Raw genomic sequence first — 17,221 nt, forward strand, 5'->3', positions numbered from 1 at the left:
GAAACATTTAAAAATCTAGATGTTTCTTGATGTGTTGTTTTTTTAAGTTTTGTCGTATATTTTTTAAATATTCTGTCTCTATCAGTTAAAATAAACCTACCATAAAAGGTATAGACCCTTCATTTCATTGTAAGCAGGCAAACTTACAAAATCAGCAGGGGATCAAACAATTATTTCCCTCACTGTATGTGTTTAGTTAAAATTATCATTTTGTTTTATTCTGTGAACTTACAATAGTTCACCCAAATCTAAAATTAAAATATTGTTTCTATTTGCATTTATTTGCAGAAAATGAAAACTGGAGAAACAGGTGAAAATAACAGAAAAGATGCTCTGTATTTTTTCAGACATTAAATACAGCAAAGAAAACAAGTTCATATTCACTTTTAAACAATACAACAGTAATATTTCTACATGTATTTAGGGAAAGTAAAAATAACCTGGATATTTAACACAGACTGACAGCATGACAAGACATAAAACTTTCACATTGCTGTTGGATGACAAAAATACTTTGTTAAAAAAATACGATCGTGTTCAAACAATGTTCATTTATACAAATAAAATCTTGGAATGGACACAAAACGTGCAGAAATATTGATTAAAAACAAAACTCTATATGGCCTATATGTGTGTAAACTCTATAAACTCTGTATGTGTGTAAACGTGTCCTATGGTGGGACAGCAAACATTTAGAAAAAAACTATTAAGATAAATCTCTCTTATGCTAGTTTATATTACAGGCTAAATATAAATATTAATAATACAAAACAATATATTATTAACAGTTTGTTTTCAAATTTTTTGCTATGTCACACCATAGAACACAATAGTGAATTTGTCAAGTACCATGCGACTATTTATTTATTTATTTACTTATTGTCTTTTTATAAAAAGCAGCAGTGTCCAACTTCATTCAAACTGTGGCGAGACCTCAAATATTGTGCAGAGCTTACATCTAAAGTTAAAATAAAAGTTCACCCAAAAAAATTAATTCTGTCATCATTTACTCACCCTTCTGTCATTTCAAACCTGTATGACTTTCTTTCTTCCGCAGAACACAAAAGAAGATATTTTGAAGAATGTCGTGAACTGGCCCCCATTGACTAGCGTTGGTTTTGTGTACATACAATAGAAGTGAATGGGGTCCAGTGCTGTTCAGTTACCAACTTTCTTCCAAATATCTTCTTTTGTGTTCTGCGGAAAGAAAGTCATACAGGTTTGAAATGACAAGAGAGTGAGTAAATGATGACAGAAATGTTATTTTTGGGTGAACTATCACTTGCTGCTTGATATGTCTGTATTCTGCTGTTTTGCTCTTTAGCCAGATGAGGTCGCTGGTTGTCAACAAACAGCACATAACTGCTGTGAGCTGCCAGCACTGCGGCCTCTCTGCCGAATCTCATGACAGAAGTCAAGGCATCCAGGAGGAAACCAGCATGAAGAAATCTGGAAACCATTAAACAACCTGCTAGAGCAGAGATTTGAAAGGGAGCGAGAGATAGAAAAGGGGGGATGGGTTCAAACTGGGAGTGGAACCGAAGGCACGATCGCATTTTCTCTCTTAACTTTTCTTCCTATTGTGTGTGTTTCGTCCACACACACATAAACAAACTATGGGTTACAGCTGTGGCCCACCCTTCTGCCATAGATTGCCAACATCATGCACAATCAGTTACAAAACAAGAGATGATGATAACCAGACAGCTCTTCCTTTTAGCTCGTCAACTCCACCAAATAACAGCCACATGTCTGAGGCCACTGGAAAAGATGATAATATCTTTTTCTGGTCCTTCTACTTGTTGAAATGTGCATTTTTCTAAGTTAAAATACCTTTTTTATCCTAGCCCAACATGCAAGTAGAATTGAGGTTTGTATGTTGATTTCCCTGAAAACTCGAGTATGGCGCTTTGGACGTACATAAGACCAGAAAGGTTGGCATACACTAGTATAGTCCATCTCCATGCTGGAGCATAAATAAAATGTAAGGCTCACGCTTAGAGAGTCAATATTTTCTGTTCTCCTCCTACACCAAAATACAGTTCACCACTGATGCGCTGCAGACAGACCATAAAGCAAAGAGCATTTGAACTTTTTTGCATCGTGCCATCAAAACATTCTCGTTTGTTGCTTGTTCTTAGTGAAAAAAAGCTGGTCTGACTATGCATAGTTATATTCCACATATTCAATATAATGTACGGGATGGGGGGATGGACATACATAAGAGTCAACGTTCTGTACTTTGTTTGTTTTTGCTCTTTGGTCGCAGATCTAACCACTACGATCACTCCGGGCTTTGAATTTTACAGCCTTTTGGAAAGTGTATTTAAAAATGTTTAATAAAACCCAAATGGGAAAAAAACGTGTTCAGCACTGCATTGAAACTTCTTTGACGGTAGAACTGCTTTTTCCATCAAGCATTTTCCAAAAGAATTTTAGCTGAGAGTGCAACCGCGTTTGGATACGTGCGTATGGAGGATTTAAGCTTGCGGTCTAGGACGGATTGGAAAATGTGAACATACGGCAGTTTGGCAGTGACCTCTGACCCCGGACCCATGGGACCACACACACGGCTGAGGAATGGTTTGGTTGAGATGGCCGCTTCGGCCGCTGTTTAGGGTTTTTAAATCACAGCGGATCTCTTCACTTGTAACCTTGTTTTATGTCTACAGTTTGTATAGTGGTCGAGATTTGCTCAGTTCTTTCAGCTTTTTTGTATTTACACTGTAAATCTGTTTCAGAAGAATCTGTTGCAATAAGCCATTTAAATCACAGCCAACCGGAGTCGTTTCAAATACAACCGCTCATACTTCAACACTCGTGCAAAGAGTCAACACTCGCTCGCAAGTGTTAAATATAAAGATAATATGCACTATTGCACGTGTAGAAGACATCATTTAGTGACAAACCAGGGTTTGTTTATTTGGTCAACCCTCTTCCCCATTCAAACTGTATTGCATTATTAATCTTTTTGTTTTTAAATGAATATTAATGAATACAATTTTTTTACACTATTTTAATTTTTGTGTAGTTTTTCAGGACATTTATTCTGTGAAATGTGTTATACTATCAGGGTTGACAGGTCCTCGGTTGTCCCGCAAATGTGGTTAATTTTACACAGTTGCCAGGGTTGTCTTTAATCCCGTGTCTTAAATGTGGATGTATTTTTTTTATCGCCTGGTTAAAATGAAGTTATTTATGAAAACAAAGTGTATTTATGGTAAACTATACAGTACGCTGCTAGCCTATACAGTGATTTTCAAAGAGAAAGTGTCTGTAATGCATAACGATGACTGTAATAAATGTATTTTAGGTGGGGGAGTAAATATTTTATGTTTTGGTGTTTGGGTTGGCAATTCGTTTTGTTGGGCTGGTTTTGTTATGCAGATTTGGCAACCCTTGTTGCAAATGACAATAAAGTCTCACTTCTGCAAGTTGGGTTTGAATCTAGTCTGGAGTAGCAGATGGATTACGGACCTCTATAGTGCCCTATATGTCAATGCTGAGGATGCAAAACATCCGCCCTATATTAATTGCATTGTGAATCAAACTTTTCCAAACACAAGAAATTGAGCTGGTTTGTCTAGAAGAAAGTTTGTGTACTTACATATGGTTTGCTCTAAAGAACAAGCAGTCCATAAGCCACAACTGACTCAAGGCATATCATTTCCAACTGTAGTACAAAGTGTAGCATCTTTCTATTTTTATTTACCTTATGCATTTGACAGACGCTTTTATCCAAAGCGACTTACATTGCAATATACTATACATTTGTATCCAAGTATGTGCAATCCCTGGGATCGAACCCATGACCTTGGCAATGCTAGCGCCATTCTCTAACCACTGAGCCAAATTTAAAGTCTCAGATGTACATACAGCATGACTCATTTACTTTTTATTTGATCATATTCATGTTCCTCGTGTTCACCCTTTCCCGTTTATTACAGTGGTGCAGTTTAGGATATGTGGGATCGCTCATGAATTTCAAATTTCCACCCATAAAATGACAACACCCAATACATGCATGCTTTCCTATTTACAAAACCCACAATGCAGGCCTTGTTCAGAACTGGGCTTATGGTATGTACTCCAGCGTAGGGAGAGCACGCAAGGTGACGACGGGGTCAGATCTGGCAAGGAAGTGGGAGATCACAGGGGTCATTTGCTTTTGGCATGTATGAAACTCTAACCCCTGCAGACTTCAAGCCCATTTTCAACCCCTGTCCTGCACCATCTGTTTTATTTGCCCCAAGGTATGGTTGCAGCGCTTGTTGGAAAGCATGCATAAAATACATCAAAAATATGCTTTGAAAAGTTTCTGGTAGGGTTTTGACTGGTCAAAACTGCTTATTGTATACAATCGTAATCATAGGGGAACCACTTTAAGTGCTATATAGCACCATGTCTTGGTGCTTCAGTGGTTCTTCAGAGGTCCTATGGGGTGACCGAGGTGCTATATAGCACCGTTTCCATATAAAGAACCTGTTAAGCCCCTGTATGGTTCTTCAGTGGTTCTATAGCACCTCAGTCATCCCAAAGAACTGCTGAAGAACCTCTGACGCACCAAGATTTGGTTCTAAAAGTGGTTCCCCTATGATCACGAGCCGAGAACCACTTTAGTGCTATAGCACCATTTTTTTAGAGTGTTCTGTATATATAATTGTTTAAAATCACATTAAGCATTTAGTATTTTTAAACCAATTCGGTGTAATAAAATTTTAAAACATTCAGCATTTTGCAAATTAAATTGAACACGTTGATTTGTAGGATACAGTGTTTTTGTATGCTATTACAAACACAGCCTTGATTTTTTACTTGATATCAAACTCGTCTTAGAAAGAAAGACTTATTGTCTTCTTTCATATTTCTCTCTTTTGGATCCGTGTGCTTTTCTCAGGCTTGTGTATGGGTGGATGGCTTGCTTCTGTTTACACTTTCTCTAACTCTCCTTCCATTGGGTAAATCAAAGGATGTTGTTTTTATATCCGAGCCTCATCCTATGTGCCATAGCGCGAGAGGCCCTGGGTCAGGCAGAGCCGAGCTCTGAACTCTGTGAGCATTCCTTTACTGGTTTTAGAAGGCACATAGTGAATACGTGTGCCGATCTTACAGTGGCTCATTAATATCGAGCCTGGCTCTGAGCTATGTAAAGCACTGACTTTTCCATTACTGCACACTACTTTCTGTTTTTTCTTGCTTTTCCCAGGGGGCAGTAGTGGCCTAATGGTTAGAGAGTCAGACTCGTGACCAGAAGTTTGCCGGTTTGATTCTCAGGGCCGGCGGGTAACGGCTGCAGTGATAGCTGCCTACTGCTCCGGGTGTACGTGTGTTCACAACTCACTGGAGGGGTTAAATGCAGAGGTCACTTGAAACGTATGATATTTCCTTCCCAAGATTCCACACAACAGAGTGGATTGTCTATTCGGTGAGTCTCAACTCTACTGCAAAATAATCGCTGTCCTCAGACTGTCTTTCATCATTGGGCTGGCTGAGTGAGGAGGACAAATAATTGAGATCACACTTCAGCTCAGCATCACATCATGGGATGGAAAGGCAAGGCTTTCTCGAATGTTTGTGTATGCGTGTTTATATGCGACTAAATGTGTTAGCGTGTTTAAGAACACGGCATCTGGTTTTTATCTAGTGCTGGTTTTACCAACACACTGGACCGACTAAATAATAAAAACATAAAAGGTAGATACATGTGCAGTTATTATCATTTATTAACGAAACTATTGAGGCATAAAGTCTAAAGTGCTGTTTTAAAAGTCATAGTTGAAGTAATATCGACTACAATTGAGATGCTTTCTAGTGTTTCATGTTCCTCATTTTTAGAGCTCATTCTTGCTCATTTCATTTTCCACATATTTACAAGTTTTAAAAGTAACAATGAACAACAAGGGTGATCTATATGAGAGGGTGAAAAGTGATGTAAAAGTGATTGTTTTGGGTGCAAGAAACCTTGGATAATATTCTAATCTAAGCAAATAAAACAATCCAAGAAAAGTTCATATTTGCTGGGTATGTGTTTATTCAGATGGATCAGAGATGAAGACTTTCTTTGCCTGTCTGAAATACAAACATTTCGTGAACTTTTGACTCCCGGTTAAGCTCTCATGTGATTCAAAACATCAGTCAGTTTGCATGCAATGTCATTTGGCCGTGAAGGCATGCAAGTGCAATCATAAAACTATACTTTCTCTGCGGATAAATAAAAAAGGAAGGCCAAGTTAAAACAAACATATGTATTTTTACTTGAGGAGGCTGTTTTGGGTGGGTGTGACACCCCCAAAAAACCCAAACAGTTCACCGTGTGGTAATTGACACCTCCGTTTCATTTAATCTCCTTCACCAAATCACCACAATGCGTAAATGAAAAGCAAGCTCAACATGCTGTGGATGTGAAACCTGTTAAAGATCCAGTGTATTTTATTTATAGGCAACTAGTGGTGAGGTTGTGAATTGCAACCAATGGCTCACTCCACCCCACCCATTCAAAGCACTACGGTGGCTGACACAGGACTAAGATGTCATTTTCTCTTCTTTGACGAAGTGGATAACGTATTTACAAAACGCGTTTTAAGCAGTTTGTCCGTTTAGGGCTACTGTAGAAACAACATGGTGATCTCCATGCAAGGGGACACGCAATAGATAGAAACAGCTCATTCTACGGTAATAAAAACACAACGCTTCATTATGTAAGGTCTTTATACACCTCTGAAGACATAGTTATGTATATTATATTGCACTTCTGTCCATAGATCCTCCAAAAAATGACACACAGCACCTAAATATTTGAGGAATACTGCTTGAGGAAAGTCCAACTGCAGACGAAAACTTGATAAAACTTATTCTGATGTTTCGTCTCTTGTTCTCTCGTCATGTCTATGGGTGTGTGTTGTGTACGTGTTTTTAATTAACACTTAATGATTCTCCAGCAGTAGTAGATGAGTGGGTGGGGCGGAGCAGGGTAATGAAGATGGGGATGGGTGGAGGTAGGTTGATGTCACTGCTCTTTCGGCCCCTGAGACATTAGGAAAGATGTTGTGTTTTATCCCAGTAGTATTTTATTACAAACATCATTCAGACAAAAATGAAATATAGTCATTATTTTCTTCTTCAAGAATTGAAACCAATCTCTCTTCTCCATGCAACTACTTCACAATAAATAGGAGGCTTTCTAGCATTATAAAGTACACAACAGCATCATAAAAACATTAAAGTGATGCTTTTACAGCGTTCTAGATATCTTTTAAGTTTTAACACACCCTTATGAGGTTACATTAACTTTTTTTTTCCGCTGTTGTGAAACACAAAAAAAGTCATTTAGTTTTTATGACCAGCCTTTTTCACCAAACTTGGTTCTCCTGCAGTATTAAGAAACACATTTTATATGTTTCACGTGTGAAATAAATAAGTGACAGTGCTGATCGCTGATACATGGGCTGTATAATGCTCTGATTAATATGTTTAATGTCTCTTTGTCGTAAAGACATATACAGTAACTGTTTTGTTATTGATAGTATATCTAAATTATGTTTAGCTCACCTAAGACTTGCAATAATACCATGAAAATTGTACATTGTATGCACCGCCTATTTGTGTGTTTATACATGTTTGTGTCTATGTATACATTTGCCTTTTTCCCTTACCTTCTCTATTTCATATTACTTTTAAGGTTTATCTTTTGTGTTTTTCTTGGTTTTGGTTTTCTTGTACAGCTGCTTTGATGCAATGCAAATTGTAAAAGTGCTATAAAAACACATTTGAATTGAATCTTTGTATCTAACCTGAGTAATGTCCATGTCATCAAAGATTTGATTATCAAACATCAACTAAATCGTTTATGGTGTTTAAAAAGTTTATATGGTGTTGACATAATGACATCTAGCTAGTTACCCTGGTACTATATGTAATTTTGTTTCATTGCAATGCAAGTTTTAAAGCTCTCACATAATATTTGAACTGTTGTTTAATATAATTGATATGTTTTTATGAAATATGTATCTGCAATCTTTAGTATAACATTGAGTATAACAAATATCTGTTTCCTTAGGACAACTCTGAAGTTTACAGGCCAGTTGGAAACTCTGTGGAAGTAGAAAAAGCAATTTTTGCAGTTTTAACACATGGTCATTTTGGACTTGGCAGGAAGATTCTGAACATTAAAGTATGTTTTCATTATACATAAAACACTTGAAAATTTGATTTCTTATGAAATGACCCATCTCAGATGCCTGAACTGTGTCATGGTGGTCATTGAATGTGTGATAACTGCTGCAGCTGGTCTCCATGTGTGGGACAGAAAGAGACCTTCGCTTATCGGATCATCTATCTATATACACATGTGAGGGGCTTATCTGTTCATTCATCTTACCAAAATATTTTGGGGACGCCTCAAGCATTCTTGTTGTATCTCTGTTCTTGTGTGTGTTTTACTTCTGCTTTATACGGTTTTGTTCGATGTGCAGTTTGGCAAAGTTGCACATACTGTATGATTATTAATCTGCTCACGTTGTTGTTAAATTTAGCAGATTCCCATAAAATCTTGCATGTGCCCTGTTCGTAATAACGCCAACATTTCAGCCAGGCGCGCTGTAACACGAGCCCAGGTAATTTTGAAAGGTTATGTTTATAATGGAAAAATTCAAACAAACACAGGCTCTGCTTTCAATTACACCGAAAGACCCCCCCCCCACAACCAACAAGAGGAAGAGAAGAAAAACATTGAGGTAAGTGCAACCTTTGTTTCCCCTTTTGCAATGCACATAGGATATCACTCGGGTAAAAAATTAGGACTGTTCAGCGACTGTTTTTACATGTATAACCGTTGTTCTACACCCATTCTCCTCACAAGAAGTCAAAATCTCCTGCTTTGAGGAATGCATTTTAAGTGACTCAAAGAACGTGAGGGTTTTGTGGAGGCTGACTTGCAAGGGGCCCGTCTGGAATGCAGAGCACCCCCATTTCAGAACATATATGGCCGCAGGAAAGGGGGTTAGATCGTGTGTGTGTGTGTGTGTGTGTGTGTGTGTGTGCGTGCGTGCGTGCGTGCGTGCGTGCGTGCGTGCATGCATGCGTGTGTGATACTTGCATGCATGTGCGTCTGTAAAAGAAGGGTGTGCCAGACCTCCCTGCTGAAAACAAACCAGAGGAGCTGCACATATGTAAATTCTTGTTTCCAGCATTTCAGCTTATTTTAAAAGAGAAAATACACATACGGGAACATAACATTGGTATCGGTGCATTTTTACAAGTAGGAGTATTTATCGATTGTTATCGGCCATATCGGTATGTGCAAATAAAGTGTCATTTTTAATGTTATCGGTTTCAACGCGATAATAAAATTAGGCCGATACATTAAGGCCGATAAATTATGAATAATTTCCTCTTGTTGAACCACTACATTACTGTGTTTACGTAGTGATCATTCATATACTGCTATTAGCAAAACATTGTTGATGTACAGTATGTAGATATTTATAATTGTGTAAATTATAGGAACAAAAGCTTACTGTTTGAAGCAGATTGCTGTCTGAATGCTTGAGACCTGTTTGACTTGTGGCTATTGAGAACACTTTTGTGAATTGCACTGAAAGAACATCCACAATTTGTTTATTAAATAAAAATTATACCAGAGAAATTTAAATAATTTTTAACTGCGTAAAGTAGTCTTGGTACATGATTTTTGAAAAAAAAATGTTAATTTTTAAATTAAAAGCAGCTGTCCACTTTTTGCCTTTTGTTTCGAAAAAAATTTATATTATTGTTTAGATACTGTATATCGGCCAATATATCGGTTATCGGCAAAAAAATGATCAGTGATCATTATCGGCCAAAATTACATATCGATGTATATGTTTGCACAGACAGGTGTTTAAAACAGTAAGTTATTATTCATTGATAATCGTACACATGTAGAAAAACTGCTAGCATAGTATGGCATTGTTTGCTCTTCGCAATTTGGTTGCTTTATGGTGAGACATTAGACATATAAAAAAATCCCACCTCATTATTGTGTCAGTAATGAAAATACCAAAAACATAGAATATACAAGACCTTCTGTGAATATTTGAAAACACAGGTGTTTACATCTGCACGTCAATCGTGTCTCCTACTATGAGATTTAATGATAACCGGCCACCTGCGTCATAGATAAACAGCAAGGTATTTCACAAAGAGTGAGAGAAAGTGATCCTCTTTCATTCTTTTTGTTGCTGTTCTAAGACCAAGAAGCATTTGAGGTCAATGCTTTTACAATATCAAGGCAACACCCTGGGATGAGGTAACTGCAATACTGAGCTCTCGCATTCCAATACAATTCTGACTAGATGTGCAGGAAATCCTTCCCACACAGGTCTCCCATCATGACCTGCCCCATCCTTCTTCAACTCCATTGAGATGTTAATGCTAACAGCTGCTGAAACGTCCATTAACGGCTGTTAATAACCAGTCTCTCACCTCCCACGTGAAGTTGATTACGTGCAACCCAATACAATGGCAAAACATTCTCAGCTAAAAAACATGTTAATTAAGATGCATCCCATCTCTAAATTCAATGGAAAGGTTAGCTGTCCAATATGAGATAGAAATGTTTATAGTATTGTCAAGCCAGCAGGAATGTGTTTCTGGGTGGGAACAGTTGGTGTAATCCGAGCGGCCTTCAGCTCAGAGTTAGTCTCGGTGGCCACATTTCCGCCGGCATTTTACTGAGTCAAGGGCGGTCTTTCCCAAACCTGCTTCTAGAATCCCAAATTTGAGTCGTCTCTCAAATTGAACACACCTGGTTCAACTCATCAGCTCATTAGTGGACTCCTCCACGATTTGGGTGTGGCTGTGCTAAACAAATGAGACATCCAAAATGTGCACTACCCGTGGGTTTACACAAGGATTGATATTGGGTAACCCTGTTCAAGGCTATTGTGAAATCTTCCAGATTTTAAATTGCTTCACTGTTGCCGGCTGGAACACACTACAAGACTTTTAAAATCTGAACCTTTTTTAAACTAGACATCATACACTTGCAGACTTTTAGAAAGTTTCAGATAGAAACACACTAACTGATCAAATCTGCAGACTGGCACAGACTTTCTGCAACAAGTCCAGACTGAAAATCTGGGCAAAAGTCTTGTAGTGTATTTTAGCCTTAAGGCCACTATCAGACCGATTCCTCCAGCGGTGTGACAGTCTGGAGCGGTAATAGGGATGTGTGTGCTGAAGACGTAGTCTGAAACAGGAAGCCCGAACTAATGATTCGCAGATGGTTGGGATGGCTGCAGTCCCGAGGCCTGGGCTTCGTCACGGTGTGTGTTTGTGATTTATACGCCTGTTACTCTGAAAGGGGGCTGTGGCGGAGGGGCGTGATGGGGGTGGGGGTGGGCAGTGAAGTTAAGCCATCTCCCCTTTGGTCATGGTGCGAGGGTCTCAAGTTTACCCTCTTTAAATGGAGGAAGTTCCAATCCCGTTGAGAAAATGAGACGAACGTTGGATCACACTTGGCTCAGGCTATGAAGATCATATCTATCCCAAACAACATCTGGGCTCTGCGAAATGTACGTGGCTGGATCTAGATTGAACACTAGCATGGGTGTTTTCACACTGCTATGGTAAGAGTGCCCTTGCTTTCATTCAGGCTGACTCACGGCCCCTCTAACCTGACATCTGATAGCTACTAAGCGAAACGTAAACATTCGCCACAGATCCCAGAGCGCTTCATGTAGGAATAGTAGAAAGCTTTGGCTGCAGTCTGAGAGAACGGGTAAAGTTAAAAAAAACATAATTACGCTGCCTCTACAGACAAAGCCTTATCGCGCATTTTGCCACAATGCAGCTGTGAACTTTTGTTCAAGCTACAAGTGGCCTTGAGGGACATGTTATGCAAAACCTGTCGGTAAACCAAGAAACAATTTCTCATGTTTGTATATCCTTGCATGGGAATTCTGTTTTAGAAATACAGCGTGTTTTCTCTGCATCGGCCAAATTTTTTAACACACCAACACTGCAGGATTGTTTATCTAACACATTTGTGACATATGCGAGTTAGGGTGGAGGAGTGAGGCACTATGCATTTCAATACATTAGCCTCATCTGTTCAGGGTGTCCTCCCTCGTATTCGAAGCAGTGTGCTCCGGTGACATAATACTCATTTCAACCCACACCCATCCAAAGTTTTTCTTCTCTGCGAGTCAATGACTTCCATTTGCTCTATATTTTGCAGGCTCAATTCCAGCATGATGGCGGCTCCTCCCTTTCTCCAGACACATTTGAAATTCCCAAGGTCCACCCTCTTCCAAAACTAATAACGAAACCTCCTTGATTTCTTTCACCATTTTCCTGTGGTGTGGCTTGGCCTGTTTGTCACATTCACTGCTGTCCTCCTCTAGAACCAGACAGACCTCAGAAAACCCCGGGGTGGTGACTCACCAGGACACATCGCTATGAGCAATGCCATAGACTAATAACAAAACTATTCAAGAAAGATTTTACTCACACAGTATGTTTTGCGACAGTTTTCCACACCATGCTTTTGGCATGGGATGAAATGCGAACACATTTGAGAGTAGAGAGGTGTGAATTCAGAACGTTGATTAAAGGGGTCATATGGCGAAAATACGTTTTTTTATCTGTGTCTTTGGTGTGTTATAAGTTGCCCATGCATGTATTAGACACGTAAAATTGCAAAAATTAAAGTGTCGGAACAAAAGATGCATTCTATCTAAAAGCGAATGCTCACCCAGACCTGCCTGAAATGCCTCGTGTAACCACACCCCCACAAATCTACGTCAGTTCTTGGTCTGATTTGACTAAGACCGCCCAAATGTACACGCAAGTAAGGTGGCGTACCTGTCAGTACAATTGCTTTGGAACCTGATGTTCCAAATATGGTAAGAGGCGTTACCTTTCCCTCACACGCTTGCAGTATTCGTCCAATCACTATGCACTGGTTAACTGGCCAATCATAGCACACCTCACTTTTCAGAGTGATGAGCTTTGTAAAATATCTGCGCGTTTCAGAGAGGCGGGACAAAGAGGAGATACAAACATGCGATATGTGGAAAATACAGCGTTTTTGAACCTTAAATCGTGTATACACATTGCATTACATCTAAAACAAACCATAATATTCCTTTTAGCCGTGTCATAATGTTTCTATTTGCATTTATTTGCAGAAAATGAAAACTGGAGAAACAGGTGAAAATAACAGAAAAGATGCTCTGTATTTTTTCAGACATTAAATACTGCAAAGAAAACAAGTTCATATTCACTTTTAAACAATACAACAGTAATATTTCTACATGTATTTAGGGAAAGTAAAAATAACCTGGATATTTAACACAGACTGACAGCATGACAAGACATAAAACTTTCACATTGCTGTTGGATGACAAAAATACTTTGTTAAAAAAATACGATCGTGTTCTAACAATGTTCATTTATACAAATAAAATCTTGGAATGGACACAAAACGTGCAGAAATATTGATTAAAAACAAAACTCTATATGGCCTATATGTGTGTAAACTCTATAAACTCTGTATGTGTGTAAACGTGTCCTATGGTGGGACAGCAAACATTTAGAAAAAAACTATTAAGATAAATCTCTCTTATGCTAGTTTATATTACAGGCTAAATATAAATATTAATAATACAAAACAATATATTATTAACAGTTTGTTTTCAAATTTTTTGCTATGTCACACCATAGAACACAATAGTGTATTTGTCAAGTACCATGCGACTATTTATTTATTTATTTACTTATTGTCTTTTTATAAAAAGCAGCAGTGTCCAACTTCATTCAAACTGTGGCGAGACCTCAAATATTGTGCAGAGCTTACATCTAAAGTTAAAATAAAAGTTCACCCAAAAAAATTAATTCTGTCATCATTTACTCACCCTTCTGTCATTTCAAACCTGTATGACTTTCTTTCTTCCGCAGAACACAAAAGAAGATATTTTGAAGAATGTCGTGAACTGGCCCCCATTGACTAGCGTTGGTTTTGTGTACATACAATAGAAGTGAATGGGGTCCAGTGCTGTTCAGTTACCAACTTTCTTCCAAATATCTTCTTTTGTGTTCTGCGGAAAGAAAGTCATACAGGTTTGAAATGACAAGAGAGTGAGTAAATGATGACAGAAATGTTATTTTTGGGTGAACTATCACTTGCTGCTTGATATGTCTGTATTCTGCTGTTTTGCTCTTTGGCCAGATGAGGTCGCTGGTTGTCAACAAACAGCACATAACTGCTGTGAGCTGCCAGCACTGCGGCCTCTCTGCCGAATCTCATGACAGAAGTCAAGGCATCCAGGAGGAAACCAGCATGAAGAAATCTGGAAACCATTAAACAACCTGCTAGAGCAGAGATTTGAAAGGGAGCGAGAGATAGAAAAGGGGGGATGGGTTCAAACTGGGAGTGGAACCGAAGGCACGATCGCATTTTCTCTCTTAACTTTTCTTCCTATTGTGTGTGTTTCGTCCACACACACATAAACAAACTATGGGTTACAGCTGTGGCCCACCCTTCTGCCATAGATTGCCAACATCATGCACAATCAGTTACAAAACAAGAGATGATGATAACCAGACAGCTCTTCCTTTTAGCTCGTCAACTCCACCAAATAACAGCCACATGTCTGAGGCCACTGGAAAAGATGATAATATCTTTTTCTGGTCCTTCTACTTGTTGAAATGTGCATTTTTCTAAGTTAAAATACCTTTTTTATCCTAGCCCAACATGCAAGTAGAATTGAGGTTTGTATGTTGATTTCCCTGAAAACTCGAGTATGGCGCTTTGGACGTACATAAGACCAGAAAGGTTGGCATACACTAGTATAGTCCATCTCCATGCTGGAGCATAAATAAAATGTAAGGCTCACGCTTAGAGAGTCAATATTTTCTGTTCTCCTCCTACACCAAAATACAGTTCACCACTGATGCGCTGCAGACAGACCATAAAGCAAAGAGCATTTGAACTTTTTTGCATCGTGCCATCAAAACATTCTCGTTTGTTGCTTGTTCTTAGTGAAAAAAAGCTGGTCTGACTATGCATAGTTATATTCCACATATTCAATATAATGTACGGGATGGGGGGATGGACATACATAAGAGTCAACGTTCTGTACTTTGTTTGTTTTTGCTCTTTGGTCGCAGATCTAACCACTACGATCACTCCGGGCTTTGAATTTTACAGCCTTTTGGAAAGTGTATTTAAAAATGTTTAATAAAACCCAAATGGGAAAAAAACTTGTTCAGCACTGCATTGAAACTTCTTTGACGGTAGAACTGCTTTTTCCATCAAGCATTTTCCAAAAGTATTTTAGCTGAGAGTGCAACCGCGTTTGGATACGTGCGTATGGAGGATTTAAGCTTGCGGTCTAGGACGGATTGGAAAATGTGAACATACGGCAGTTTGGCAGTGACCTCTGACCCCGGACCCATGGGACCACACACACGGCTGAGGAATGGTTTGGTTGAGATGGCCGCTTCGGCCGCTGTTTAGGGTTTTTAAATCACAGCGGATCTCTTCACTTGTAACCTTGTTTTATGTCTACAGTTTGTATAGTGGTCGAGATTTGCTCAGTTCTTTCAGCTTTTTTGTATTTACACTGTAAATCTGTTTCAGAAGAATCTGTTGCAATAAGCCATTTAAATCACAGCCAACCGGAGTCGTTTCAAATACAACCGCTCATACTTCAACACTCGTGCAAAGAGTCAACACTCGCTCGCAAGTGTTAAATATAAAGATAATATGCACTATTGCACGTGTAGAAGACATCATTTAGTGACAAACCAGGGTTTGTTTATTTGGTCAACCCTCTTCCCCATTCAAACTGTATTGCATTATTAATCTTTTTGTTTTTAAATGAATATTAATGAATACAATTTTTTTACACTATTTAAATTTTTGTGTAGTTTTTCAGGACATTTATTCTGTGAAATGTGTTATACTATCAGGGTTGACAGGTCCTCGGTTGTCCCGCAAATGTGGTTAATTTTACACAGTTGCCAGGGTTGTCTTTAATCCCGTGTCTTAAATGTGGATGTATTTTTTTTATCGCCTGGTTAAAATGAAGTTATTTATGAAAACAAAGTGTATTTATGGTAAACTATACAGTACGCTGCTAGCCTGTACAGTGATTTTCAAAGAGAAAGTGTCTGTAATGCATAACGATGACTGTAATAAATGTATTTTAGGTGGGGGAGTAAATATTTTATGTTTTGGTGTTTGGGTTGGCAATTCGTTTTGTTGGGCTGGTTTTGTTATGCAGATTTGGCAACCCTTGTTGCAAATGACAATAAAGTCTCACTTCTGCAAGTTGGGTTTGAATCTAGTCTGGAGTAGCAGATGGATTACGGACCTCTATAGTGCCCTATATGTCAATGCTGAGGATGCAAAACATCCGCCCTATATTAATTGCATTGTGAATCAAACTTTTCCAAACACAAGAAATTGAGCTGGTTTGTCTAGAAGAAAGTTTGTGTACTTACATATGGTTTGCTCTAAAGAACAAGCAGTCCATAAGCCACAACTGACTCAAGGCATATCATTTCCAACTGTAGTACAAAGGTAAGGTAACTGTAGTACAAAGTGTAGCATCTTTCTATTTTTATTTACCTTATGCATTTGACAGACGCTTTTATCCAAAGCGACTTACATTGCAATATACTATACATTTGTATCCAAGTATGTGCAATCCCTGGGATCGAACCCATGACCTTGGCAATGCTAGCGCCATTCTCTAACCACTGAGCCAAATTTAAAGTCTCAGATGTACATACAGCATGACTCATTTACTTTTTATTTGATCATATTCATGTTCCTCGTGTTCACCCTTTCCCGTTTATTACAGTGGTGCAGTTTAGGATATGTGGGATCGCTCATGAATTTCAAATTTCCACCCATAAAATGACAACACCCAATACATGCATGCTTTCCTATTTACAAAACCCACAATGCAGGCCTTGTTCAGAACTGGGCTTATGGTATGTACTCCAGCGTAGGGAGAGCACGCAAGGTGACGACGGGGTCAGATCTGGCAAGGAAGTGGGAGATCACAGGGGTCATTTGCTTTTGGCATGTATGAAACTCTAACCCCTGCAGACTTCAAGCCCATTTTCAACCCCTGTCCTGCACCATCTGTTTTATTTGCCCCAAGGTATGGTTGCAGCGCTTGTTGGAAAGCATGCATAAAATACATCAAAAATATGCTTTGAAAAGTTT

Source organism: Triplophysa rosa, linkage group LG11 (assembly GCF_024868665.1).
Source record: "Triplophysa rosa linkage group LG11, Trosa_1v2, whole genome shotgun sequence".
NCBI classification, from domain to species: Eukaryota; Metazoa; Chordata; class Actinopteri; order Cypriniformes; family Nemacheilidae; genus Triplophysa; species Triplophysa rosa.